Source organism: Rhea pennata, chromosome 1 (assembly GCF_028389875.1).
Source record: "Rhea pennata isolate bPtePen1 chromosome 1, bPtePen1.pri, whole genome shotgun sequence".
Classification (NCBI taxonomy): Eukaryota; Metazoa; Chordata; class Aves; order Rheiformes; family Rheidae; genus Rhea; species Rhea pennata.
Genome location: NC_084663.1, coordinates 110,065,173 through 110,089,724, shown reverse-complemented (window position 1 = coordinate 110,089,724; position 24,552 = coordinate 110,065,173). Strand labels below are relative to the sequence as shown.

Below are 24,552 nucleotides of genomic sequence, written 5' to 3'. Positions count from 1 at the left end.
GCTTGTGGTCTAATAGATGGAATATATGTTCATGACATATGAGGGGATCCTCTGAGAATAAAAGAAATTTCTTACTATTTTTAGGTTTGTTTCTCTACAAAATACTGGTCCATACAAACGGCAGTATCTGGTAACATTAATTCACTGAATGAGCTCTCCTCCCCTATTAAGTCCTTAAATGAAGCTATTTTCCTTTCAATTAGAAAGATAAAAAAAAAAAAAAAAAAAAAACTAGTGGTAGTATGTGTACCCTTTTATAGTGCTGATAGTGGTGTTCAGTAAGATATTTACCTCTTAATTCATACTCAGAAGTAACTGCTTCTTTAAGAAAACAAAACAGAACTGATAGTAATTCCAGGAAAAAAAAAGACCTTGCAAATATACTACAGTACTTTGAAGCAGACCTTCCACTCAATAAGCCCTACCTCCCCTCCACCCCCTTTTTCCTTTCAGGAAACAAAACTCGAGAAAGAGAGAGTCAAAAGGTTACAGCCAGCTTGTAAGTGCAAAAGAACGTGGGAGGCCCATTCTTCCCCTTAACACCTGACATCCCAGGGTGCATTTTCTTCAGCACCGAGCTTGGTGGATTAGACATGCAGCTCTTATTGATAGTGGAAGCTGTGCATCTCATTCGCTATGCACTGCTATGCACAAGTTCTCCTCCTACCCTTGCCTTTGTAAGTTATTCTCCCTTCTGCTCTACAATCACGAACTTCAAGTGCTGCAAATTTACATTCTATCGTTAGACACAGATTAGTTAAAATATCGTTTCCGAATCCTGGAAAATATGTAAGAGTTCTTTTCTGAAACTCTAAAAAAAATACAGTAAAATCATTAAAATTATATATACTTCCTTAATTGAAAATAAAAACAATGAGAACCTGGTACAAACCTAACAAATGTTAACATTTTGTTAAAAACAATCCTGAATGAAAACCTTTTTGACAGGATTATAACATTCATACCATCATTCCTTGACCGAAGGAATATATGTATTTCCATGATTTCCACAGCTTAGCAAAGCAGGTGAACTACATCTCGAGGCACATTTGTCCCAGCCACAGAGCAATGTAAAAGCAGAAGAGAAATACTAAATTACCAAAGTCTCTGCCATGGTATTCCAGGAATGGAGGCCCCAGGTAGGCAGATGCCACAGAGATCTGCTTGGCTGTTGCTGTAGGAACAAGGAAACTATTACCTCTAAATAGGAGCATAGCCCAACACAAAATGGAAGAGAACTGGGGACAAAGTTAATCCCAAATACTAAAGATCTCCAGGCAAAAGGACAAAACAGAAACAAGCTTAGTTAAGGCAGAAGAGTTACAGCTCATACAGATCAACAGCTATCTGGCCTAGCTGCAACAGAAAGTAGGAGGATAAAGTGATACAATGTGATTACTTGGACTTTCAGACTATTAATAGATGCTATGATCTAATTTAATATCTTCCTTTCAGGAAAAGACCCAAGCTCCAACGTGAAGCTGAATAAAAGAACATTCAAAAATTAATTAACAAAGCTGCAGAACTGAAAACATATGAAATATGAGTTGGTTGCTGCTTGGGCTACCCCTGCATCTAAAATTCAGGTAGTGCTGGGTCATTGCTCACAAGTCGCAACCAGTTCTGAAGCCTGAGCAACTCAGCCTCTGCTTTTTCTCATCCTTCATACTACTCTGTCCTAATAAACAACCCAGTATTTTTTTTCTTTTTGCATCTGAAAGACAAGCTAACAATTTTCAAGCTACTTTTTCTTACTTTTAGTAAGATGAATATTATAAGTCTTTTCTTGGACTTTGCAGATGTTTTATCCTAGTAACTACTAAGACAGAACCATCACAAATATTATGGAAGGAATCTGAGACAGGAAAATGAAGACCAAAGAGTCAAATCAAACTTCTGACCAACAATAAAGTCTCCACAAAAGTCATTTTCAGGACTTAAGTACATGAAAAGTCCAATGAGAAGATCCCAAAGACGGCCTGACAGAGACTTTGATCTCCTCCTGTGGAGATTTTATAGCCACCAGGATAGGACTTCCTTCAAGAAATTTGTTTTTGTAACTTTTTTACGCGCACTGTAGTGAAAAACAGTAGCTTTGGACAAATCACCTTGGCTTTGCTTGGCATGATTGCCAAGAAATGAAAACAAGCAGGCTTCACTTTGTCATTTGGTATCTCATTCAAGGACTGAAGAAATATATCTTTTATTGAGTCACATGGGTCTTAGAATTATCACTGAATAAGAAGACTTAGATAAAACAGCATGAAGTTACAGAAAACAAAAGCAGTTAGAGTCATGCCAGAAACAAGCGTTTAATAGGAGTTTAATGATGTTTACGTATCACCTCACCAATAACCTGTCAGATACCACCACAAAAAAATGACTGGGCTTATTTGCTGGTCAGGACAAATGTATTCAACTTAGTTGTTAAGATGTCAAGTAGTTTTCATCCTGACAACATAAAACAGACCAGATACATACGTGCATACAATCTTATTTATATATGTATAAGCACAGATATTCCTAAAAAGAAAATACAGTGCCCAAAGCTAAAGATGTAATCATTGAAGACTTAAAGAAAACTTTCCTCTTTCTTTTTTTAAGTTCAAATACTTCAGACACTAGTATTCCTGGAGAGAGAGACAAATATATGAATCCCAGCACTCCTTCAATATAGCAACAATGCAATGTTTGTTGCTAACAACTGCCCAGGATTTTTCTAATGGGTTTGAAAAATTAAGGAAGTAACTCTAGCCCTGCATGTCTAGCCACAGAGTCTTCCTAAAAGACAGCATATCCAGCTTTACTTGTTGTGAAAGAACATATGTGAAAGAACAGGTATATAAAGCACCTGTTCAGTCAAAATCCTGCATCCTCACACAAAACTCATGAAGTCATTCATTTTTCTACAGCCCTCCCATTGCTGACAATGCGGACAAGCCTTAAATCTACTCTTGACAGAATCTAAATGCCTTAATAAATGTTATAGCACTTTTTTTTGCCATTTAAACTTGTAAAATATATAACAAAGCATGGATGGGTAAATTCTTTTTCTGTTACTCTGCTATTGCCCACACCAGCAGTAAACATAAGGTTTCAGAATAGAAGCCTGGAAAATTGTTATCTACTGCATATCTAAGCACACTTCCCTGTCAGACCACTGTAGGACAAAAAGCTTGGAAATATTTGCTCCTATTTACTTACTCTGAAAGTCAATACTACTTCTGTGTCTGTGAATGTTGGTTTTTTTTTTTGGTTTTTTTTTTTTTTGGTTTTTTTTTGGTGTCATGAGAATCATGACCTTGCTGAAGCTTCTCAGTTAAAAATGAGTTCTCAGTGGAAAAATATCCCTAAAGAAAATTCTTTTTCGTATCAGGGAATGCTCCAACAGTCAACTTCAATTTGCTTTAAAGACAAAAAAGGCATCTCTCTTGAGAGAAAAAAAATCAATCCCTAAACTGTCATCAGCAACATACAAAGTTTGGAAATGTGCTTAATTCAGCACAAACAAATGCTTATAAATTGTCAAGCCAATATGTGAGGAGTGACTTCCATTAAATAAAATCATGAGCTAAACGAAAAAGCTAGAAGGGGGACAAAGACACCATAACGAGACATATTTTATCCATCTATAAAGTGCAGTATCGGAAAAAAGAAGAATCCCTTATTAATAAATTACTGGTTATATTTAATATATAACTGGTTTTTAAAATACGTTTGCATAAAAAATGTTGCATTCTACTGTAATCAAACCCCATCTTCTCCATATCTCTAGGCAATGAACCGTAGACAGTTTGGGCCTCCATTGCTCAAATTAGCAATTTGAAGGTGATGCACATCAGGGACCGTGAAATCAGTTTTTCAGTTTTGAGACATCACTGCGAAGTACAATAGCTGCATAAATGACTTAGGCCATTACTGGCTACACGTGCACAGTAGGCATGCCCTTCTCTCCTTCACCTCCAACACCTGAACAAGGTTAGAAAAGCTGGAAGTTCCTGCCTTTGCACCTTCTGTACCTCGTGGCACCTCTGGAAACTGCCAAAATGAGCCTGCCTTCCATCCCTTCAACTGGCAGCAGCCTGAGCTCCTGTAAACTGCCTCCACTCCAACTTCAATGCAAAGGCTAGGTGCCGGGTCAGGCTGGATGATGTTTTGGCAGTCAATGTGACCCTTCTCACCTGGCCTTCTGGTATCAAGAAGAAGCACTAAGCCATCCTGGCTGCATTCCCTCTCCTATCTCCAGAGGAAGGGAAGGGAGTGTGCTGTGGGGTAGGTTCATCACCCCTGATAATCAAAATAGACAGGATAGAAAATGAACAAATTAACAAAATGAATAATTTGAGAGTGGCAGTCATCACACTGGTTCTTTTCCCCCTTTTCTTCCTCCTCAAAAATAATGGGAACTTGGACTTTCCCTTCTAATATTGTATTTCCTAATATTTCCTAATATTCTAATATTCCTAATATTTCCTAATGTTCCTAATATTCTAATATTTGTGCTTCTATTATCCTAATAGATGAAGCCACAATAATCAGCACTCACAAGAGGGAAAAGCCTTGTAATGCACTCAAGATTTGAGCAGAGCTCCACCTCTGATTCCTTCAGAGAGTCAACTTAATCTTCCTGTACCCCCCTTCTGATCTGTAAAATCCGTATCTAGAGTGTAACTTGTTTCAAGCATGGACTTTATTATCATACAGATTTTACAGAGTAACTGGTAAAAGCTTTTAAGTTCTGTTCTCACATGTGGCTGTACATTAGAAAATCTTGGAAACAAGAACTTGCTATTCAGTATAAAGAAGTAGGTGTTTTCGCAAAAGGCAGTCTGTTTTACAGGAAAAAAAAGAACAAAAAAAATCAGAAAGGATCTAAAACAGACTCAAAGATTAAGGTTCAGTGATGTTCTGTAGGGTTATACCAAAACATCGCTGATGTGCTAAATATGGAAGGGTGTTTTCTGCAGTATTTAAAATCTAAGATAGATAAATTACTTAAACTATGAAACCATAAACACATTTGAAAACATGAATGAATGAAAAATGAAAGTAAATGAAGGTTTTGTATAAAAAAATGCCAGCAAGTTGAAGCCATCAGAGCACAATCAGTAATAATCACAAAACAGTATAATTTGAGGGATCTTTTGTTAAATGGTAGAAAATAAATAGACTAAGAAAAATTGGTACAGACTAGATACTGTTGTATGTTGGAGAGTCACCACAAGACAGACATGTGTGTCATGATTACATGTTTATGTTATTTTCCATACAACAGAGTGAGCACAAAAACACAGTAAAGTGTGAAGTCATGCATACATCAGGGAAAGAAGGAAAAAACATAGCCATTGACAAAAAATGTTAAGGCAAAATTGTCATCTCTTTCTGCCAATAGTTTCAGACACAACAATACAGTCAGATTTCCACACACTGTCACAACATGTCATGCAATTTTGCGTAAAAGTTTGTAAGTTCAAGAAAAAGAATGGCTATTGCTGTTCTCTGAATTGCTTTATAATAACGCTTTCTATGAAGATTTTCAAGGATTGAAAAGGGAAAGAAGAAATATTTCCTGATTTATCTTGAAATTCACAAGGTCTAGTATATTTGCAGCTGGTACTTCAGAATGGTCAGAAACTTTTCATCGCTACTTCACCAAATAAATTTTCTCATACACAAGATCAAAGGCAAAGATTAGCTTAGGAATTCAGCTACCATTTACTTTGACAGTGACAGTTTTTAACAGATTCCTTTTGTCCAGCATTAATATGAGTTTCTAGAGTTGGAGTTGACTTCATACAAAATCTGAAATCTCAAAGTTATATTGCTTAGTTTACTTACCCCAGAAAGTGAACTAGAGCAGCTGAAATATCTTGCATTCAAAAGTAAGACTGTAAATCATTATGGAGGAGAGTAACACGGTCCATGATGTCAGATATTTTAGATCTCTCTGGTTAGCTGGCTCCCTTTTCCAGATTGTCAACAAAGTTTTCATAATACTTCTTAAAAAAAAATTCCACACATTGTAATATATGTTAATAGCAAAAAGTTTTCTTCAAAATAAAACATGTGATTTTTAATTTAACTGAACTGCTAATTGTAATTTTTTCACTGAATGCACAAACATGATTACTGTCGTTCAGTTTTCATGCCAGTGAAAGCATTTTCTTTTTTTTGAGCAGTCCTCCTTCTCTGCCCCCTTCACTGAAGGCTTCACTAGGCATAAACCCCATACCACATCCAGCCCTCGGAAGATGGTGATACATTTCAGTTAAGATAAACAGAGCTGTTCATACTGCCTAGACTCCTTATTGCTGTCTACACACAGGCATGGTGTCATGTTTTCACTCTTTTCCTTGGATCCATAAGGGCAAGAAACTCTATGGTTTTACAGAAGCATGGAGACTACTATCTCCTGCAATATTGGGGGCTGCAATCCTAGGCACAGAGCTACCACCAAGCAATTCTTAAGGAAGGTGTGATTCACAATTTTGTGTTAATGCCTTTGGAGGAGATTTCAGGAGTGATCAAACTTCCTGATTGTGCAAGCCAAGCCAAATCTTGCAACCTGCCTTGAGGAACTAACAGGAAGGGGGACTCTAGTGCAGCTTACAGGCAGAGTATGATCACAACTCGCAGGAACACTACTGCCGAAGGAGAGAGTACAGCTGGGACCTGCAGTCATTCTGATGGCAGCCTCAGAAGATCATGCTGGCTTTTCTTCCAATAGCCTGGGACCCGAATTATCCTGCAATTGCTAAGTCCTGCCAATGGTCTTAACAGCTGGACTGCAAATGCATTTCAACTGCTGACAAACCATTTACAGCTCCAGAGAGACAGGCTGGCCAATCCTAGGCTAAGTTATGCTACTGAGGTGCAACTAGGAAAAACGAAACCCCATGCTATCATCTCTGCAGCATCACTCTGATATCACACTCTTTCACAGTGTACAGGCTGCTTATCAAGCATGCTGGGCCATGCAGCAATGAGGAGGGCACCAGGGACTGTAACCATAAAATATTATCCTAAAGGCCTATGAAGGAAACAGGCTAAAGATTTCCTGAGAATAAGCCCTTGCCTGGACTTAAGCAAGAGGCAGGTAGAAGGCTGTTGTGTTTTTCCTGTCCACGGCATGAGGGCCAGATGGTATGTGAATGCTTACTGTTTGATTTGGGTTAAGAGTCAGACACCACCTGGGGCAATGTCCAGACTACAGTGGGGGGGTGCTATTTCTGGAAAAGCAAGTGATAGATGGGAACTTGCAAATCGTAGTATTTTTTACATTTAGGGTACCACTGTGTTTCAGTGTAAAACATTAAAACGCAGACATACAGCATTAGTCAAGCTGATTTTTTGCATTTGATTTATCTATCAGAAAAATATACACCAAATCAGCTAGTGATAGAGCATCGTGGCAGTGGAATAGGTCTGCTATATGAGTATATATGAAAAAGGGTGTTACTTTCAGAACTTGATCATTTCAGTTATGAGTAGCTGTGATCCTGATTTCTTTTGCTACCTTACTGAGAGAAAAAAAAATGCAGCAGATCATCAGGAACCCCAGTAATATAAAGCTATAGAGGAATAAAAAAAAAGTATGCTGTGGTTTATGGGAACATGCATATTCTATGGATGGGCTTTTATTTCATCTTTATCAGAGAGAACAATAAAAATGTGGACAAAAACTTACCTTCTGAAGATGCCAAATGTTTTGTGAAACAGGCTAACCTCTACTGAAAGAACCTATTTTTTCTGCTTAGCACCACAGGCAACCAACCATTTGTCATTGGCGCTCAATATTCATTGGTACGTTCAAGGGTAAATGGAGGTAAAGAAAATTTGCTCAACTTCTAATTTGGACAATATATTTTATCACCTTTGACTGCCTGGCTTAAAAGACTGGATAGGTACATTAACCACTTCTTAATTTAGTGCTACTTCACTGACCCTATTCAAGTTGAATGGGCTTGTGGCTTGACGTTCATGACATTGTTTTCACCCTGCCTGAAAGACTGAAACTTCGTAAATAGAAGAACAAAATAAGAAATAAACTTAAGTGCACAATTTGAGGGAAATAATAACCCATACTAAACTTTTTGAAATGATTCTGATATGGGAACAATTCCAAGTATATCAATCAGGACCATGTCTTGCTAGGCCTTTATAATGAACCAAATTCCTCAGATCTGTTCACAAAGCAAGACATTTTTAATATTTAAGCAACATTGATTTATACATTAGTAACACTAATTATTTTTTGAGTACAACAGGTGGAAAAATTGACAGAGCACAAGAACCCATGGAGGCTGGACATGGATATCATGAAGTTTTGTCTTACAGGAATACACTCTCCCTATCTTTCCTCTTCTTAGTGTAATCCCTCAACTGGACTGGTTATTTATCATCCAATGCCTTAGAATATCAAATTATTGCTTAGCAAATAATCTCTTCCTGTTTAGATCTGAAGGAAAGCTGAAGTCATTTCAGAGTTCATTATGAATACCCTAAGGAATGTACTTCCCTAACCACAGCACAGGTCTAGCATTGCAAGATGCACAGCAAAATTCCACCTATGATATTACAAATGTGCCCTGAACTCCGACCTAGAGGGACCATCTTTAAGGTTGAGAGAGCACTTCAGTCTCAGTTCCCATTCAGACCTTTGGCTTTCTGCTGAGACTGCTAGCCAGGGTGCCAATTAGTGCCAGTCGATTGCTTTTCTGATGTGCACACCTCTCTAGGAACTGGACTGAAGCTACCAACTCATTTCATATAGGTCATTGGATGTTGACAACTTTGTAAGAGACTTACTAAAGCTCCATTTGGATTAGCAATTTAGCAGGAAGGTTCTGTATCCCACTGCCCTCCAACCTCTCTTATGTATGTAATATTAATATAGCAACTTTTGGTATGCAAATTGACTACAGCTTCAGAGAGGGCATTAGAAAATTCCAGAACCAAGTGCATTTACAAAGGCTCCCATAAAGTGTTACGGGGAAATTAAACTGTGCCTTGCCCCCTTAACCTTTTGCTATGTAGACTGCATTTAAGGGATTTCATTAGGAACAGAGGCCATAGCCTACATTTCTGTTGCTAAGTGAAAGCAATCATGGAAAAAGTTGGCTTAACTTGGGATGATTCCAATCAAATACTGGTTTTAGAATCAGGAAGTCAACAAAGATCTAGCCATTTAAGAGAAAGACTCCCCCCTTCAGAATTTTTTGATGTTAAAATTTATTTTGCTCTAGAATAAAGAAAAATAGACCATTCTAAAACCATTTACACTATATTGTAACCAAGTCACTTATATACAACTAAGAAAAAGGAGTGGAAAAGTCTCTTTTGAAAAGTACATATTAATTTAGACCATGTGATGCTTCCAGTAGTCAAATATTCACTGCTGTTAGTACTATAACGTGTATACTTTAGTACCACAATGTATATACCCTATAAGCTACAATTATCAAATTTCCTAGCTAAATTTCTGCCAAATACTTACTACAGATTTTATATGGTCCATTTTAGTGCCAGTCACTATTGTAACAACCCCTTTGTGCTGGTTTCTTTTTCCCACGTTCTCCTAAAGCTACTATGGAATGGAAATAGGATGGAGACAGCATGCAAAGTTTGGAGTCTTTAGGAAGGAGAAGAACATCATACCATGCAGTACAAATAGAAGCTCCTCTATGTTATACTGATTTCAAGAATTTCACTTATTTAGCCAATTTGCAAGAAATGCATTTTTTTAACCTAAACATTAAATTAGTACACCTACAGTGTACATACAGTAAGATCTTGTGCAAGGCAACAGTATGACTGCATCCACAGCAAGGAAAGCGTATTTAAAGGCCACAGTAGTTGTTAAAGTTGTGTAACTTTCTCTTGCAAACAGGGCTGCTGTTATTACAATATGAAGGTGTTATGAACTTACTGTGCATCTAATCCACACATACTTGTATTCTGAAAGTAAATAACCACTTGGCAGAAATAGAAGAACATCCATTCAGCAGTGTCATCTACTGGAAGTGTACCACTTCCTTGACTCCTGCTCATGTTTGACATACAACTGCAATGCAGCAGCATAAGGGACATCAGAAACAAGAGACTAAGACACCTCCTCAGGTTGCACGGAGTTTCAAACGTCCCAACACACTAAAAAGCTAGCACAAAACAAGTGTAATCTTTATGGGTAAACTTACATAGTGTACTTGTATGAAGAGCCATAATGTAGTGGATCTCCTACTGAAGAACATCTATACAGTAAAGCTTTATCTTGAAGAGATTAATTTGGTTAAAGTAGTACAGCTCTGATTACTGTAGAACAGGCCATATGCAGAAGGACATGACAAAGAGGTAGCAAAGGACTGTTGTTTTCCTTTTTTCCCTTCGCTCCTAGCACCCAGGACAATGCATAACTTAGTAAAACGGAGCAGCTCCCTGCCACAGTAGAGCCAGGTTACAGACAACTCAAACGGAGGCAGGTTCGCTGCAACACATCAGCTTTGCTGCAATCCTGTCCACTTCAGCATCAAGGCTATCTCAGCTTGACATGGTTGTTGGAGTCCTGCACATAACAAATGGAGCTGAATCTGTACTTTGTGGCACCTAATGTAACCATTTACTTTGCTGCTGACTCATGCTGCTATCTTAGTGTTTTCCATCTACTTTGCTCAGGTTTAAATGCCTACTGTAAGGTATCAGACAACCAAGAACCAAAATCAAAAGCATTTTCTATATTATTTGTGTTTCTTGAAGCCTGAGCTGAGAGTAACTGTTTCAATTCTTTATAGAGAGAGAAGACACAGCAATTGACATGCTGAATTGCAGACCTCAGGGTTGGTCTTTACTCGCATGGGCGGGAGAAGCACACCTGTGTCTTGGATATTTGCTTTTCACAAGAAGACTTCGTATTAATATTAAGAAGGGGGCTCTTGTGCTACCAGATCACGTTCTACATATAATCCAGACAAGTACCTTCTGGTAGGTAGGTGGAAAGAGCCTACTTACAGGAAACCATTTGTTGTAAGATTAGACTGGATGAATTCATAAATTCATATTAAAGACAGGCATGATGTTTTCCACTCAAAGAAAGAACAACATTAATTAAAACGGTGTATGTATGCACATGGTGGAGAAATCCTGAATCCTTAAATCAAATCTGCTCATCTTTTTAAAATGTGTACTAAAGCCTAACAAGAGAGATGAGCTTCAGATAGCCTTTTTTAGTGTGGTAATATGGCCTCTGACACGTCATGAGGTCAGAGAGTGTCAGTCATCATAGCTACCTTTTCTGATGTCTTCTCATCTTTGAAACCTTCCAGTGTAACTGTGTGACCCACAGTTAGTAAAATACATGAAAAATGGCTCATACATGTATTTGGCTGTATGTTAAATCATAAATTACAAGCACAACTATTGTGATGGGGGAATTTTCATTGAAATAAACCAATAAAAAACTGTGAAAACAGTATTTCCATTGTTCCCACTGTCTCTGAGCTGACATCATGAGAAGCTGATGCTCATGATCTCTAAATCAGATCTCCACCTCCAGGAGAAACTGCTAACTTCTGGGCCAGTTACTGTTAACAAAATGGGCAAACAATTTGGTCAACCTGTTGCATTTTAATTTGCTAAACAGCTAGGACCAGAAATCCTGACCACAGTCTCTGTGGTCATTACAGACAGGGCAGTCAAGCCAGGTATTTTTGTTGAATAAACATTAACAGAATCATTCTCAGATCTTTCTGAAATCACCTAGACAACTTTCCCACACAACTTATTTTTAAAATGACAATACTAGTATCTGACTAGCTTACAGATGGAAATATGAGAACACAGCAACTAGATCTACAAAGTAATGACAGTATGACAACAATTACTTGTGGTGCAGTCCAGCTGCAACGCACTTTACTTCAGACTATCAGTATTTGATCGATACCCCTCTCCACAGGAAAACAAGAGAATTTCAACAAAAAGAGAGAGAACACTCCAAATCTGGAAAACATTGTCAAGGCCCTGAGGGCAGACCCAGGTGCAGGTGGGGTTGCCTCCATCTTCCTCAGGCCAGGCCAGGCCAGGCCAGCCCAGCAGAGCCCAGCCTAGCCCCACACCAAGCCCTGGCCTACAGGCTGCATGCCCTGAGCCTATTTTTATATTCAAACTGAATACAGAAGAACAGAAAACATACTGTTACTTGTTCAATAGCATAAAGAAATGTTATCACTGCAAAAAATATTTCACAGTAGTAATAATAATTCTGATGTTAGTAGCTTTGCAAGTGTTGGAGCTTGGGTACTCATAGAAAGTTTTTAATCTGCTTTTAGAAGTCTAACCAGAAAAAACTTCTTTTTTTTCACCCACTGGAATATGAAATCTTGAAAGCCTCCAGCAATCTTTTCTAATTCCAGGATGAAGTTCAAGAAATGAACCTATCATTTGCTGAAAAAATTACTTTAAACAATGGCACTGCTTTAATAACCTCTGCAGCCATCATGAGTCTTTTATCCCTGTTGGAAAGGTTTCCCAAAGTGTGGGAGTGAAGTAGGAGCTAAACATCTTTACAAATTCAACTTTAACACTGAATTAAACAATAGTTCCTAAATAAATTGAGAATAGCAATTAAGCTTATTGGTCACTTGGTCTCCTAACATTTTTACTTCTCTCCCTTGGAGTGAAGCTATATGCCAATTTGTACACATTCTAATAGACAGCAACTGTAATGCAGCCCTCAAACACATTTTTAAGTTCCTATTCATTTACACCCTGTTAAAGCTAAACTGAGGAGAAAACAATGCACAAATAATGAAAAAGAGAGATGCTAAGGATAAAAAACAAAACTTGTATTCTGTATCCTACAGACATATCCCAGGCTGAATTAAATGATCGAAAATAAACATCTTTTGCTTCCTAACACATACAAATGGGATGAATTACTCTGTGTCATGAATTACATCTTCAGCCTTTTTTTCTGGGTTACTTCAGTGGATTTGGGTGTTTAGACACCTTCGAGCAGGAGAACAAGGCAGCTGAGTTCACTGGCTGAATGAGGGAGGTTACTTAGCTTACTTATCACACCCATAAAACACCATCACCAGATCTTGTGGTGTCTCTTTTCTTTTTGCTAGAGACCAATTTGCTTAACTGCAAGCTCACAAAATTCTGCACACAGCATAAGTCATACAGAAAGGCAAAAAGGCAAAGGCGGAGTAGCTATGCATATAACATTATTGTGTACTTGTCGTTGAATCTAACGCTTCTGGAAATACACAGCTCATTGCCCAGCCTGACTTTGCACAGCATGAGAGGTAAGTCTGATGCTTTCTGAGCATCAGGAAGCAAACTCACTAAGCAGAAACCGGAATTGTTTTATGTACGTGCAGTGAAATGCAGAAATAAAGGACAGAAAGATACCAACTCCATTCTCCTTCACAGAAAAGCAGGTTGTATTAAATATAGTATCTGTGGAAGGCATACTCCTAATGGGAGTATATGGATTTTTCCTTTTGTACATGAGCCTTCGCTCTCAAACAACTAAGTTTCTTGCTCCTTGTGGCAGGAGATGGGTTTCATTTTCATATAATTTACTCAAGGAACTAAAAAAAGAGGGGAAAAATCAGAATTAAACCAAATTTTAGACCCTTACCTGGAGCTGTAAAAGCTTCTGTAAACCAAATTTTAGACCCTTACCTGGAGCTGTAAAAGCTTCTGTACTAAGTGCTAAACTGCTATCACTGTGTGTACTCTGAATTGTTTGCTTTTTATTTAGCGCACACACTCACTCACATTAAGCAATATCAGTCAGGTTACAGAATCAAGTACATATGAGTTAGGAAATTGCAGAAATAATGTGCAACCCGAAGTCGGCCTAAATGCATGTTTATACTTGATTAATAAATGGTTAATGATACCATCTTTAAATACAAAGCACTATTGTTGCTCTATTTACTGCAAAACGTAGACAATGCTCATTTTAAGAGCAGCTCTGCAGTAATTTCTTTTGTTCCATTGCTCATTCTGTAGTCCTTTGTAGTGGACTTCATTTCCCAGGCATGGTTCAAAATCTACTCTGAAGACAAATTTATTTACCTTGTCTAGATCTTTCAACGACGATCGTTAGACACTAGGTGTTATTTTCACTGCATCCTTGAGAAACTCTGTATCTGTCTTGTACAGATGACAAAGATGAGCACAGAGATTACAGTCAGATACAGGTACGCAAAATCTGAGGCATCTGGCACATGAGCTGGCATAGTAGACAGCATTATTCATTATTCTGTAGACCCTAACACAACTCCCTACTGACTTCAGGAGTAGGGGTGGGTGTTCAGCACTTCTGCTTCATCAGAATAGAGGATCTTACAGTCAGCACTCAGAAGCTGGGGAATACATGCATGACTATGAAAAATGTACTGACTTTTAACACTGCTACCAAAGACAAGACTAAAATCCTATTCTTCAGAGCCTTATCTAACTTCTTACCTCTGTTTTTCTTTTCCTGTAGTCTTTTATCTACTATACACCTTTCAGCTCAAGAAACGAACAGCCCTCTTGCACTGCACAAATGTACACACCTTTGGGCAGGTCTGATCCGTAGTCTGAATTAAGATAGAAATGCCACAGGGGCGGGCACATGGAAAAGAGGCAGAACGTGGCTGTGTAACTGAGGATTGTGTCCTAATGCACATGAGCTATCTTAAATGGCCTTCAAGCTGCCATCTTGTAACTCTGGAGTACTTCACTCTGCTCCCTTTAAAAAAAACTTTCTCCATTATCTTTTTCATGCCATTGCCATATGAAATCCTGTGCTCTATTTGTCAGAGAACTTGCTTACGCTACAGTGGAATTTTGGAAGCGCAATAAAGGGCTACAAAGAGGATATTTCCATATATAACTTAAAAAAGAAAATATGCTTTTCTTTTTACTTAAGGCATTATTTTTTACTTAAAATATGGAACTAATTTCTTGTGTGAGCCTTTCACGAAACAACTACTCACACTAAATAGTCCCTTAATTAAACATGCCTTTTTCATTATGTATGTATTGGAGAATAAACCAGGCTGAAGTCTCCTGTGAGCACTGGGGCTTGGGTCAGCCCTTACAAGCCAGGATGGATACTAAAAAGCATCTGCACAGCCAAGGTGCGACTGTCAGCAGCAACGCTCAGGCACCTTGTGGCACACCGCACGAGATGCCCTTAGAGACATCGCATAACCGACGGCTGAGACCGAAGCAAAAGAACCGCTCCTGCGGTGACCTGCTTCGTCGTCCCTGCCATTTCGCACCGTTTCCCTGAGACTGCGGAGAACTTCCCTTCGCTTCGGACCGGGGAAAGCGCGGGGGCTGCTCTGCCCACAGCAGGCCGCTGCGCTGCCCCCCGCCGCGGCTGCCCGCGTTTCCCCTCCCGACGGGGCTCTCCTGGGAAGCCGGGCTCGGCCCTGCGTGACGGCGCGGGCAGGCCGCCCGCCTCCCACCGCCGAGCCCGCAGCACCCTCTGGCGGCAGCCCGCCGCCGCCGCCGCACCCCCCCCCCATCCCCCCGCCCCGGCCGCCCCCGCCGAGAACGTTCTGGAAGGTGCGGGGGGAGCTGCCCGCGGTGCGCAGCCGCCGCGCCCTGAGGGACCTTCGCCCCGGGGCGGCTTCCCTACCTCCGTGAAGGGGAAGGGGAAGGGGAAGGGTGCGGGCGCTCCGTTCCTCCCGGCTTAAGTGACGTTTCAGATGCATACCGAGAGATGCAAGGCGCGGATGGCGTACAAACTGCACAAACTGTGCTGCGCTTGCTTGGTAGCCATTACGCTTACTTAAAACAACAGCCAACTTAGATGCTAGTCAGCACATGGTGCAAAACAGGGGCCAAATGTGAAAGGAAGAAAGAGAGCAATCACATGTGCTTGCCATTTCCCCAGCCTATAAAACAATCCCATTGTGGCTTAAAAAAAAATGCCTTGTAAAATTTCGCCAGTTTAACTGCTTGGGAACGTCACAGATTTTGGCGCAGATGCAGGCTGAAGTTTGGCGCTGTATACTATTATACTACATTGTATACTATTATTATGATCCAGGTTTGAAGCCTGCATGCAAATTAAAGGAAAAAAAAAATCCTACAGTGGGTACATGCTGTCTGAAAAGGATGAGGAACGCGACCGAGACGGCACACCGGAGGACACCGGCTCACACAAGGCCCCCGGCCTCACAACGGCACTGGCATCTCCTTTCTTCTGACCGGCTGTTTTGTCTCAAGGAACTTGCGCTCCCTAAGCGCATGAAAAAGTTGCCCGTTTACCTAGACTACTATTAATACATTCCACGTATGTTTGGATTAGGAAATAAGTAGCATATTTTGAGTTATCACAGCACTGTGGACAAGTACGGACAGGACACTTACAAAAATGACTATATATGACTTCCAGGCAAGGCTTACAATGATTCGTGTCGTAATGGGTACTATTTTGAAATAAAATTGCTCATCTTAGATTTCTCCTGAGGATCATTTTAGAGAAACTGTGCCAGCAAGCATGTTTTAAAGGAGACTGAATTTGCTTACCCTATTCAGGAAAAGAGAGTATGGCATAATTTTTCTTAAGTTTCTGTTCGGATGCAGTTTAGGGATGTGGGGCAAAATGACAACAAAATTGGCTAAGCAACCATGTGCCTTGGCAGATTAGCCATGCTCTAGGCACGACGAGTCTTGCATGCAGGTGGTAACTTGCACTCCAGCAATCTCAGCCAGATCCTGCTGTCCGAGGATACTGGCCCTAATACACCTCTCACCAAAGAGAAGAAGGAGATAAAGAAAATGTTATGTTCCCCCACACCATTCATACCATCTGTAGTGTATTGTAAACAGTGTGTCTTCCACACAGTCGTAAATTGAGCAAACAAAAGATTTCATGGGAAAACAAGTGAAATGGCTAGGTGTCACTAGCAGTGAGAGCTATCCTTCAGATACTTAACCTGTGCTCTTACAAGAGAATCCTTCCGACGTTAAACATACAGCACACACCATTTGTGGTTGCTGATGTATTCTTACAGACCATCAGACCATCTTTTATATTTCAAAGTAAGTGTATTACACACACGGTGACTAATACTTTGAGTGCAGTGGAAACCAAGACACAAGGTAATGGAGGATCAACTATAGAAACACTTGACATTCTTAAATTCTGCTCAGACTTCAAATCAGGTCATGGCATGGCACAAATATCTGCAGGTCTGACGCCCTTCCTTCCTTCATTTTCACACTTCTGCAAAAATACTAGAGAAGATTAACTGATGAAGTGGACAACCTTGGTATTGCGCAGCCCCTTCTCTGCCTTTCCCTGTCTGGGCCAGGTTCATCCAGAAACCAGAGTAAATTAAAGTCTGATTAAAAGCCAACTGCCTGCAGATTACTTGATTCAAAACTCTTCTGGTGGAATCTATGATAATCGACTCTAAACTAACTGCAATGTTGTCTTCTGTGACCAAAAGCGTAATGCGTTATCTAGCAGTTTTGTAAAGGGAAAGATAAATCTGCAGAGAACTGATGACCAAAGCGATGTTTAGGTGTCCTTGCAGAAGTCAATATACAATCATGAAAATTAACTTCTTTTTCCTGTCCTGCTGTGGTTTACAGGTCGAACGCCTACAGAAATTTGGAGTCATAAGATTCTTCCCTTACTAACTGTGCAGCTACAATAAATGTACTGAGATACCTTTTTGAGTAATGATTGATTGTAACTCATTTTATTTGAAATACCAAGTGAATGCTGAGGTTTTAATGATTTTGTAGCTCGTCTTAATGAGGAAACAATATCAAATATTTATTCTCTTCTGGTTTCTAAAGTTTTCATCTAAGTTGTTCAGATGTCATTAAAGGTAATAATTTAGTAATAGCTACAAATCCACTACTGGAAAATTAGTAAATGTATTAGGTGGCACTATGCTCTTCTGTGTTACAAAGTTATATAAATTCTTTTGAAAGTTTCTAGGTTGGTTTAAAGGCTTGTGATATGAGTGAAGCATAATTTCGAAGAAAGCAAGCTTTTCTTAGACAAAGAGAAACATGACACAGGATATAAGGATCTAATATCCACAAAACAAGACTGAAAGCCAATTCTATGCTGCTTGCTTCACTTTATGAGCTACCATATGAAGGCTGCTTATAAATAAAATAGATTTGGGACGACAGTCATAGCAAAGAATAAGTGCTGTGGCATCTTATTTGGGTTAGCAGTAAGGTAGTTTCAGCAGGAAATAAAATTGTATGGCAGCCAGGACATGCTTTCAACAAACCTCAGATATTTCTACACTTACATTAGCATCATACATCCATGTTTGTTTATGTCATATACTTGTTAAGTAGCGATAAATGAGACTATATATATATATATAGGAAAATGAAAATATATTTTTTCAGAACTCTTGGATATGCTAGGATAAGTAAGTACCTTGACACAGAACTAAAGCCAGAAACACTGTCAGCTTCAGTTGGTGAAATTCTTTGGTTTTAAATAACATTTTTTAAAATATCAGAGATACCAAATATCAGAGAGATTTGAAGCCCAAATTGGATCTTAACTACCTGGTTAACTCTCTGCAACTACCTTTGCATAAGACTGGTACAGAGCTCAGGTGTTTCTGTTTGGCTGAAGCAAACCTCTAGAAGAACATCCAGTTTCCTAAATGTATAGGCAGAAGCTTCTGCAGGGAGCTGAGGACAAATCAGCACTGTTTGCCTTCTTTCATTGCTTGCTTTGTCTTCCAAAATCTTCCTGAGATAGAACAGTTAAGAACTAGTTAGCAGAGAGGAAACAAAGAATGTAAATCTAATGTTCAGTTTTGACAACAAGGGAAATCCACCAGATAAATCCTACAGGGATCTATGCTAAGCTCTGTTTTGTTCAATGTACTATTTTTGCTATCTCAAATAATAAAAGCAAGAGGAATAGTGAGAAGACTATTTGCTATGAATACAAAATGATTTGGGTAGCCAAAAGAGTAGGAAGAGTTGTAGAGGATCGTGTAACATCAGATCATCTGCTTGTAAAATAGCAGGTGAAGTCACAGTTAATAAATGCAAAGTAGTGCACTTAAGGAAAAATAAATATCCATATATATTCAGATATATTCATATATTCATGTATATGTGTATGTACTATACAAATTCATACATACATGCATACTTATTTATACACACACACACACACACACACACACACACACACACACGTAATGATGCAATCTAAATTGGCTGTTTCTGTATTGCCATAACCATGTAAGAATACGAAGTCAATATCCAATAGGACTCAAAAGACAAATAGAATATTAAGAACTTAATAGAATAGAGAATGAAAGATGCAAAGCCGTTGTGATAAAGAGTAAATCTAGACTCAGGTCTGGCATCCTTGCCAAAAAAGATGCAACAGAACTCTAAAAGAGAAGAATGAAGAGGATGATCTATAATGTGAGAATGTTTCTGCACCAGGAGAAATTAGAAGGCTATGAAGTTTTTAAAGGTATAGAGAACATCCAGGGTAATGATTACTCACTGTTTCTCGTTAGGGAGTCTCAAATACTTGCTTTCATCTAACAAGTTACTTTGCAGTTACTTTGATACTTCATCTTGCAGTTCTGAACTGCCGAGACTTCCAGCATTGGAGACACAAAAAAAATCTCAACTTGTATTGCTAGACTCCTATGATCATCCTACACACAGCTATAAAAGAAAGAACTGAACATTCCTTTATATCCATTGCTTTATCTTTTTTGAGTTCGTATGCTGAGAAATACAACATAGGCATATAGCTTTTAAAAGCACAATGAGATTGAGTCTCGATTATTACAACTATTAACAACTACTAGCAATTAAAGCTACTGATACTTAGACCTATTATTCTTTCAACATGAATAGGCCAAAGGAAATAGGAAATGAAGAGATAAAATAAAGTACACAGAAGCTAGTAGAAAAATATTTCACACGCAGTTGATTTTCAGCTTTGTTTCACGATAATTTTGTAACTTTGATGACTGCATTGCTTATTCTCAAACATAAGATACATCCACTGATAAATTTATTATTGTCATTTAGCATACAGAACACTGTATGCTTTGCATTAGCATCCAGGCCTAAATACATTCTTTAAGGCAGGATGAAAAAAATGAGGCAGCAGGAAAGGAAGTAAGAAAGAGGACAAAAAGATTTTTCAAACTTTGTCTTCCATTCTAAAATGTTAAATTTAGAAATACAGTCCACTCTGTAACTGAGCAAATAGAAGAGGGAAGAAAAAGACTGAAAACTGTGTTCTTTAAAATATTCAGAAATGCATGTGTATGAGTGTGTGTGTGTCTGCGGGATTATATTCCACCACAGTTAAACAAAGGATGTATGAGAATAGGGAAGAAAAGTAGATTTGGCTGGCCTTAAATTAGTCTAAACTGCATAGCCAGGTTTCAACAGCCACTGTTGATACACATTCCTTTCAAGAATAGGTGCTCAGAAATCTGGTATCTTCTGAATCTGCTGGAGGGATGCAATGGCCAATCTGTGTTTTCTTTTCAGGGAGACACTCTTGGATAAAGATGTACTCCGAGCTACCTGCACTGCATAAATGTCATATTCCATTCTCATGGTGCAAGGCATGAGGCAACACTGCCAAAATAAGCGTAGCCCAAGGAAAAGTTCAGCAGGGGTGGGGTGTTAAAGAGGGGTTTGGATGATCCTTCAAAAACTTCCGACTGTTCCAAATTCATGTTTCTGCTCAGCTTTGCCACCTAACCAGTCCAGAGGTAAGGTCTTAGAGTTGAAGAAGTCTGACTCTCATTAGAGTTCTTGCAGTCTCCACAGAGATTAAAAAAAAAAGATCTATACAGCTTCAGAAATGATTCCTAGCTGATGTTTTTATAGCATTTACCAGAATAAAGTTCAAATCACCATGCTCAAGGTTTCTAGGTGCTACAGCAATATTACAGAACAACAGAAGCATTACTTCCATAGCCAATGCATCACATTTTTTTTCATTCACACACACAAACAAATCCATTATTCCATCATCTACAGAGAACATCTTAGCCATGACTGCAGTCCAGTCTTGAACCAAAGGTTATCAATGGCCACTGAAATACTAGTACTTCTTCTTACTAATGCAAACAAGTTGTAAACATTATAGCCACCTGAAAAAACCTGATGCCTCCCTCAGACAGGGACCAGATACCTATGTCTATGATCATAGTGTAAAAATAGAGATACCTTAAATTAACATTTAGCTTTTAATGTTTTTTTTTTTTTTCTTTCTTTCTTTTTAATCAGTGGAGACACAATTCCATTCTTTATCAAAATTTGAGAAATACTGGACAAACTCATCCCTTTAATAAAAGACTTTTCACATTGTGCTTTGTTGGCTTGCTAGTGGTTTGATGAAAGTCACAAAAAATTGAAGGCTATCTTTTCTCTTACCCTGTAATAAGCAGATGTATATGGAAAAAGAAACATTGTCTATTAATGAAAGAAAAAACAACAGCTGTGTTTCAGTGAGTTTGGCTCCTTCCATAAGATAAGTAGTTTCACAGAAAATATTTTACAATATGAAATAGAATGTTCATGTAAAAAAGGAAGACTTTTGAGTTTCTACTACCACATACAGCATAGAGGTTGGCTCATTTTGTTGCTATCTAGCAAAAACTAGATACAGTGTAAGTTCTATCTTCTTGAATATAGGAAGTGTTACCACATATTTCACAATAAAAAATAGTATCTACATAGTAAATCACTCAGAAAGCAGTCAGTATTATGAATACTTAGAGCAGCCTCATTCAGCCTTTTTGTGAGTTGACGTTAAGTTTATATGGCCCCATCTGATACCTGCTCCAGTTCTTCACACCAGAAGAAACTGTCCTAAACACATGCTTATTTCATTGACCCAATAAAGCTCAGACTATTCAAGACTGCAGAGTTGTACTGTGGCCTAGGTGTGTCTGGAAGTTCTGTTGCAACAGCAAATACATTTTATGGATCTTCTTTTTGAATGTACAGACGGTATACTTTCTCTTGACATTTGTTAGTGAACTCTGGAAAAAATTACCTCAGGTTTTGCTGATAAACTATGAACCTGCCTTCACAAGGCTAACATTATCTTAAATCATCCATTTAGATGGAACAAGTCATCTTTTTATGTTCTCCTATTCTTGGCACAGGGGGATCTTCTAGCAAGCTTTTTGTAGTACAGGACATTACATGTTAATCTTTATATGTTTGCCTATATCAGGAATAAGATGGGCTTTACAAGCTTTTGTTTTATGTACAACTTATCAAAAAGCCAAATTTGATGTGGGCCCAACTGGAAAGGTCAATAAAATTATTCTGTTTAAAAGAACAAGTAGGGAAGTAATTTTATAAATGATATACCAAAATATTTGGGAGCCGAAAACATTTTCAGAAAGTCTACAGAACCATTGCATGGTTTCAGGATATAATCTGTTAAAATAACTCTAAAATTTACAGTGCAGTTTTACTAATTTGGGAAATCCATACCAGTTTCTTACATAGAAGGGACACCATGTCACTTCTGTGTAGAGCTGTACTCTTACTAATTGGTTATGTATTAGATAACATATATCTTACATGTTTATGTAGGTGTAACAAAATTCACATCAGGATTATGTTTGAAGGAAAAGTTTGAGGTGGGAAGAGTCCATAAACACATTTGTAGAATCATACTCTGTTCTACAGTCCTATGCTAATCATTTTTGACAAGTCTCACATCCCTGATGACAGGAAAGCAGTATGCTCCTGAAACTGATAAAAAGAAAACTGGATAGTCTACTTTAACATTTCTTGCATTGCAACGAAACAGATGAAGTTAAGAGTAGCTTTTATAAAAAAAAAAAAAACAATTTATCCTAAAGTGCAGAAAATACAAACTGCAATGAAATAACAGTATAAAGGCAATACCCTTCCATATAATTATGTTTCATTTCAGAGCAATTGTTTTATATAGAGATCTTTATTTTAACACACTACTGAGGAATTATATTCATTCCATATATATATATATATATATATATATATATATATGTATATATATATATACACATATATTTCATGATGCCAGTTTTAACTTTTGAAAAATAAACTTTCATTACTGGGGGCAGAACTCATGTCATTATGCAGAAGCATTTGTCAGGTATACTGAGGTCTGGTGAAGACAGACCAAGAGGAAATCCACTGCATTTCTGACATCACATCCTGGAAAAAGACCTAGTCAGAAGCATCTGGGGCTTCAGAGTTATGTCTTCAGAAAGTTTATATATGAAAGGCAGAATAATGCCTCTCATCATAGATATTATCCTTGTGGCTGCTTACAATGCATGAGACACGCAGATGTCAGAAGCAGCATGCAGAAGGGTAGTTAGGAGTTTAAAGGGTATATGTTTAAAGAGCTTTTCATAGAATCAACAAAATCGTCTGAGAAATTCAGCTGCTACACTTTTTCACTAAAAGTCATTGCAACCATGTCTCTTAAAATATTTTTTGAATGAGATTTAAACTCAAAAGGTGCTTTTCTGATAGTTCACTTGGTCTGTTAGAACCTTCAGAAAATACATAGGCGGTAGGTGTTATGAGAGACAAGTAGGATACATAGAATGATATTGCCTGGAGTTTCAAAATTGGTGCATCCACTCAACAGCTTTCAGTTTATGAGATCCTGAATGCAGAAAGAAAAAGAATTGTATATTTCCAGTACCAGATTTTCCCTATCTCTGGATCTCTTAAGCATAAAATAACTGAGAGGGAATGGATACTATAAGATAATTATGAGATCACATGCATCTTACAATTCCAAGTAGGAGGTTTAAGTCTCAGTTAGTTTCTGCAACTTGCTGAAAATCTGGTCAGTAACAAAGAACTTGTGAAACACAGAACCTCCCATTAGTCAAATCCCAGGGCCTACCACTTTTCATTTCCATAAAGCTACTTTATGCACTGGACTGCATAAAATGATTAGTGATCTTCTTTCCAGTCACTGACATCAGTACCTTGGTTCAATTATTACTTGTTTGACTTTGCCTGTGAGTGATACAGATTCTTGAGTGTTCTAACTCTTAATAGATAGGAATTTTTAGTAGATACAATGCTTATCTTGTCAGAAGGAAATTTTGTTTAGGGGTAACTTGTTTTTACTGTCCCCTTCTTACTCAATAAAGGAATAAAAATCTCTTTAATAGAGGGAGATAAGACACACTGTTGATGAATTAACTTATCAAATTTTGCTCAAGTTGTCTCCCTTCCCTTCATGTGGAATACAGCACAGGGCTTAATAGTAGGATACAGCTGAATTCACTATTCCACAAGCTGGCAGCTGTCTGAAGAAGAATCAGTTTATAAATGATTGTTTATGACAACTGAATCATCCAGAAATTTAGAGTTAAGTATTTGCTGTGCTGATCATTTAAAAGATAAGATGGGGATCATTTAATGGAGTCTGAAGCATGACACGGTTGAGGAGATTATAGTTGACAATCTACACTTTCATTACCAAAAAAGCATTTTAACATAGTGTTCTACAGAAATAATGGCATAGGA

At 38.2% G+C, this 24,552-nt stretch overlaps 1 long non-coding RNA gene across 1 annotated transcript in view; it reads right to left on the bottom strand.

The window, feature by feature from the left end:
* Window positions 1–15,687, bottom strand: part of LOC134152437 (uncharacterized) — a 377,211-nt gene extending 361,524 nt beyond the window's left edge. Inside the window, exon 1 of the long non-coding RNA XR_009961013.1 lies at window positions 15,641–15,687. This is a non-coding gene — a long non-coding RNA (uncharacterized LOC134152437). The remainder of the gene's footprint in view (window positions 1–15,640) is intronic.
* Between the last annotated feature and the right edge of the window lie 8,865 nt (window positions 15,688–24,552).